The sequence below is a fragment of the Triticum urartu genome, chromosome 2 (assembly GCF_003073215.2).
Source record: "Triticum urartu cultivar G1812 chromosome 2, Tu2.1, whole genome shotgun sequence".
Lineage (NCBI taxonomy): Eukaryota > Viridiplantae > Streptophyta > Magnoliopsida > Poales > Poaceae > Triticum > Triticum urartu.
The window spans coordinates 108796661-108802956 of NC_053023.1; the positions used below are offsets into that span (position 1 = coordinate 108796661).

At 47.4% G+C, this 6296-nt stretch overlaps 1 pseudogene; it reads right to left on the reverse strand.

Annotated features, from left to right (window-relative positions):
* Positions 1-522: 522 nt before the first annotated feature.
* Positions 523-1842, reverse strand: LOC125541221 (annotated as a pseudogene).
* Positions 1843-6296: the final 4454 nt, after the last annotated feature.

The window sequence follows — 6296 nt, forward strand, 5'->3', positions numbered from 1 at the left end:
GGAATGCCGATCAGCCTGAGCGTTTGAGGCGTCAGTCTAGGTCGCAATTTCATGACCGGTCAGTGACCGAGCAGCCCGTCCGGACATTTGACACGGATTTGGAGCGTCCGGCTATAGATGCTCTTAGGTCCCTCCCAATGCTCCACCTTGTACAGGTGTTAATGTAGACAAAAAATCTGATGTGGTAAGGTAATTAAGAGGAGAGAGATGAGTGTGGTGACCCAAAAAAACAATGCCAAGTATGAGAACCTAGGCAAAACACTTAAATGAAAGAATCCCACTAATGCATGAAGAATTTTAGTTGCAAAATCATTAAATGAAGAATGCTTAGCACTAACAAGTTAAGCACCTATACATTGGACGTTTTAGTTGCTAAAGTTTTTATTGTGCTTAACACCTTATGTAAGTACCAATGCATTGGAAGTAGCCTTACGGTTCGGAGTTAGTCGTATGAGACGACTCAAATCAACCACATCAACCAGCAATTGCATGGACACCCACAAGAATAGTAAACTTCACACCTCAAAGTTTACTACAGTTGGTGGGGACAAATGGCATTTGCCCTACGGTGATGTCAAACAGCATCTGTATATTCTGCTGCTGGAAATTGCCCAGAATCGAAGTCCACGTCGTCCCAGCAATGTTCAAGCAGAACGACGAGTCCTCTTTGTCGAAGGACATGTAGTTGTCCCTATGCAGCGTCATATCCGCACCGCCGGCGAAGTGCAGCACCATGTCCGGCATGGCCGGGAGCTGCCGCTCACCGGCAGGAGCCGGGAAGCAAGGGTTGTCCAGGCTCGTGGCGTTGATCGCTGGCTGGCTGAGCAGCTCGGCGACGTGGTTGGCGACCACCCTAAAAGCACTTTCCAGAGGAGCGTGAAGATGGTGCCGGAGTCCACGATCATCCCGCCGGTGCCGTCCGCGTTCAGCGCGAATGTTTGGTTCGGGATCGGCAGGAGAGCGTCACCGAGCGATATGCCCTCAAGGGAGACGTAGTACCACGACCGACCCTGCGGGTTCTGCACAAGTGGCGTCGACTGCACGGCGCCACCACTGGCAGCCAGCTCCGCGAGGGAGCCGAACAAGAACGGGCTGCCCAGACTGGTGTTGAAGAAGTCGGTGAGGCAGTAGCTGAACTTGCCGACCCCTAGCTGCGCCACGAGGGACAGGCTCCCGCGGCCGAGGCCGACCGTCCCGGTGGAGCTGTACGAGTCGCCCCCGTTGTCTGTGCCGCAGCCGAACGCCACGCCTCCGGCGGAGGCGGCCGGTGCTTCGCCGGGCGCGCTAGAGCCGAACGTGATCGTCTCCGTGCCCAAGCCACCTGCCGAGTAGGCGCCGTCCTCGTACCCATAGCGGTACCTGCAGAGCACGGTAGGGGTGCAGTTGCGGCTCCATATGGACAGGCACGTAGCGCTGGAGCAGGGCACGGTGGAGAAGCTGGAGGAGGTGGTCGGGTCGTAGACGGGCGTGTCCTGCGGGAAGCAGAGCTTGCACGGCTCACGGCTGGCACTGCGTCCATGTGAGGTCGCTGCCGGTGTCGGCGAGGGCGACGAACGGCACCGGCGGTGTCCCGATGGCGAGCTCCATAAGGTACTCGGCCTGGCCCGAGCGGAGCCTTGGCCCGGCGTTCGAGCTGGAAAGCGTTGTGGAATAGCCCGGTAGCATCGAGGCCGCTCGGAGGCGGCTTCTGTGCACGGCTCGGCGCATCAGCTGTGCCTTGGTGAAGCCGAGTTTGGAGTCAATGTGGGTGAGCGTGGAGCGGTAGCCGGACGGTGGCGGCGCTGCCGAGCTGGCCAGTGAGGCAAGTAGCAGCATGCAGCTCAGAGCTTGTAAAGGACCCATGGAATCGAGCGTATGGATGATCATTGATCAGTGCAAAGCTGAAGTGAAACTTGCAAGCCTTTTTATAGGAAGGTTTTAGCGGCCAAATTTTGCTATCTTCCTCTTGGAAGCCCATGGACCTTCTTACAATATCAGGGTAACCAAGAATGAATGATAACAGCAAGTACTAAGTAGTACTACTAGATCGTTAACAAACTGGTTATGCTACTCCGATCTTTAGCATACAGACGTAGATGTCGTCATCAAGGGCGGAATGAGCTATGGCCTATGGAGCAGAGTAGGACGGCCGTCTGCCCATATTTTTGGCGCTAACCGCCTAACCCCTACTGCCTGGGGCTCCTCCGGCCTCTAAACCTTGTGCCGCCATTTGCCACGGATGTGCAGAGCTAGAGCAAGACTGGAAGAAGAAACGACCTGGCCAGGATGGATGGGGCTTTCAGCTTTAGACTAAAGTAGTTCAGTTGCTAGCTAGCTAACACTAGTGCCTTCGTGGCCATCTTGTTTATCTCACATTGGTGTGCAAAGATGCCTTACATGTTACTCTCTCATTTCAAAATATAAGTCTTTTTAGAGATTTCAATAAAAACTACATATAAAGCAAAATGAATGAATCTACATTTTAAATTTTCAGTTTAACGAATATGTTTTAAAATAACACGTGAATTATTTTTCAAATAGCACAAAGATTTTTGCATTATGTTTGTTATACATATACAGTCATAAAAAGTACTTGTACTTTTGATATATGACAACTCATTGGTTGGAGTGGCATTCGTGCTTGGTCTACAAGCTTTGTTCCGATGTTCGGGTCACAGATCCGGTGTTGTCTGAGAGTTTTGTTAATTCTCAGCGATGTGAGATCCGCTTGATCGATTGCATTAGAGCATCTTCAACAGGCGCGCCGAACTAACGCCGCGCCGCAAAATCCCTCCTTTTAGCGCGCGCGCAACCGGAATAGCTGCTCCAGCGGGCGCGCAAAAACCGCGCGCGCGGCATACGTAGTCCAGCGCGTGGACCGAAACGCAATCGCGCGCCGTTTATTTGCTGCGCCCGCTCCCGCGCGCTGGACTCTCGCGCGCTCGCTCGCACCTCCCCCTCTCCAGCCGCGCCGCCGTCGCCGACCGCGCCACCCGACGACCGTTTCGGCGCTTCCCCGGCCTATCCCCGCCCCGCGCGCGCTTTCTCCAGCCCGCCGCCCCGCGCGCGTGCTGGTCCGCCGACGAACAGCACCCGCGCGCTCGCTGCCGCTCGGCGCCCGCTAGGTGTTCGACAAAACGCCTAGAAGGTATGTATTGCTCAAAAGCCATGAATTTCGTGCATGTTGATTGTAGTTTTTTATTTATAGCATAGGATTCAACATTGTAGATGAGTTCGTCGTATGATTCTTCCGAAAAAGAATTTGATATGGAAGACGAGGAGGATCTTGCAATGATCCTAGCTATGCATATTAATAAAAAACCGAAACACGGTGGTTCGGTTATGGGTCGGCAAAAAATTTAGAGTATTTGAGATCTCCCAACGCTGAAGACGTCGCAAGGCTTTTAGCGATGAACAAAGCTCGCGGCTTTCCTGGCATGCTTGGCTCAATAGATTGCATGCATTGGACTTGGAAGAATTGTCCAAAGGCATGGCATGGGCAATTCCACGGCCAAAAAAAGGGTTCCACTATAATCCTTGAAGCGGTGGCCGATCAAGAGACTTGGATTTGACATGCATTCTTTGGAATGCCTGGATCTTTGAATGACATCAATGTTATCAACCGGTCACCACTGATGAGTAAGATTGCAAATGGGGAGTTGCCACCGGTGCAGTTTGTAGCAAATGGTCGTACATACAACTATGACTATTATCTAGCGGATGGCATCTATCCAAAGTGGCAAACCTTTGTCAAGCCGTTGAAAAGCCAGAAGGTAAGAAATTTTTTGATTTCCACAATGCTCAGGCGGCGGCTAGAAAAGATGTGGAGAGAGCTTTTGGGATTTTGCAAGCCCAATTTGCTATTGTGAGAGGACCGGCTAGATTTTGGGATCAAAAGATGCTTTGGTACATAATGCACGCTTGTGTGATCATGCACAACATGATCATCGAGAATGAGCGTGGCCAAGATGTAGACTACTCTCAGTATGAGCTCTTGGGATATCCCGTGCGAGTGCGACGGAGGGCTGAAAGAGTGGCCCGTTTTGTTGCCTCCTATCATGCCATTCGACGTCCTGCAGCGCATAATGATCTTCAGAAGGATCTCATTGAGGAGTGGTGGGTATGGAATGGACGACAAAGAGCATCATGATTTGTGCGTTCGTTATTGTATTGTTGAACTATTTGTTGTATTGAACGATAAACTATTTGTTTGAGTTGTAATAAACGAAATTGAACTATTTATTTTTGTTTGTTTTTGACTTTTTTGCTTTTGTTTTTGAATACATATGTTGTTTGTGCGAATCGTGGGCGGTGTATTTTTGCGCGTTGTTGAAACGACGCGCACCGTATTTTAGCGCGGTTGCTGGAGCCAGCGATGCGCGCGCGGTATACGTGTTTTTTGCGCGCGGCGTAACCGGCGCCTGTTGAAGATGCTCTTAAGATTAGGTAGGTACAGCGTCTGCGCACACAGAGCGGATGGACCTGCGGGTGCAAGGGCCTGCCATGTTGTGGGCTTCTTCTGACGGGCTTCTGTTCTGTTCGTTGGGCCTATCTCGTCTCTTTTTTTCATTTTTGTTTTGTTGTGAACGTCTTTGCATGTTTGTGCTTGTGTAGCTTAGCACTTTTGTAGTAGTAACATTTTTATGACAATTTAGTGTGCAGTGTTCTGTATTTATTTTTCACGTGGTTCCTTGTTGAACCATGTATGAATAACATCAGATTTTTTTATCATATCCAAAATAGTGTAAACTCGACAACTCATTTTTTTAGAAATTTATGACAGTCGTAAAATCGTGTGAGCTGCCTTTTGTGTCAATGTACTCATTTGTTTTTGCTGTCATCATTGACTATTGGTGTCATCGTGGACTTATCTAAGAATAACACTTCATTCGACTCATATTAATTGACGCTGCTTTAGTACAAGTTTGTACTAAAGTTTTACTAAAGCAGCATCAATTAATTTGAATCGGAGAGAGTACTTGCAATTTCTCATAGATGTACATTTACACCATTTCTAGAAGCACAGCATGGTTGCTATGTGTGTGTTTCATAGGCAGATTATACCACAGTTGCACTTTTGTTTCAAATGGATGCAGTTACCCTTTTTCATAAAAGCACAATTTATGCATTTTCTATTCTGATTATATCTCAGTTGCACTTTTTTCAGGGGTGTGTAGCTGTCATTTCAGAAAAGTGCAACTATGTTGCTCTGTATGTATTTTCTAGGACTTACTTTTATATAAGAATAATTTCGCTTTTTTTGGAATGTGCTATTATCATTTTTAGAAAAGTGCGAATGGTTTACTATGTATGTATTTTCTAGGTGATTATACCTAGTTGCACTTTTGTAGAAAACTACTTACACTTTTTTAGAAATGTGCAACTACCATTTTAGGAAAAGTGCATCTGAGTTCTATGCATGAATGTATGTACTATCTAGTTTGATTATTTCTGAGTTGCACTTTTCTAAAGAGTACTTGAACTTTTCTAAAATTTCCAACTACCATATTTTTGGAAAAGGCAATATGGTTTGTTATTTATAATTTTTTCCCTCCTGATTAATCAGTTTCAATTTTCAATATATTGTAGATGTACCTTTAAAATAATATGCAACTACCTATTTGAAAAGAGCAACTAGGTTTGCTATTATTTAATCTCATAATTATGCTTCATTTGTTTGCTTTCTATAAACTTTTCTTACACCCTCCGCAGTATATTTCCGTCAGCAAAACGCTTTTTAATAATTGAAGCCTAGCATAATTAAGGAACACGACAAAAGCTCTTTCGTGGCCCAAAGAAAATGGAAACACACAGGGCCTTGTCAAATAATTACGGCACAAGGAGACGCTCATAAGCATATACATGCTTCGAAACTTGTGTGGTTGGTTGGTTGGGTGGGTGTGTGTGTGGGGGGGGGGTAGGGATTAAGGAGTACCCCTTGGAAGGCTCCCTCAAAGTTCACTTCCTTGGGCCTAGGAGCGCGCCAAGTGGCACGCCCAGCCGCCGCAATGTGTTGTGCGCTTGGCACACTCTCAGATATTTTTTTTGCATGCGCTTTCTTTTTCTGGGTTTTCTCTGTTTTTTGTTTTTGCTTGATTTTTCCTAGGTTTTGACGATCTATTTGGTTTTTTTAGGAAGCAACTTTTCGCAAGAAGCACAACTATACTTCCCAAAAAGGAAAAGCATAGTTGTGCTTCCTCTAAAAAGGGATAAGCATGGTATGTGCTTCGCAAAAATGAAAAGGCATAGCATGTGTGTGACGCCCCGAGACCGACGCGTCAGGTGGCTTCCAGTATTCGCTGTCGTTGCCATGTCAT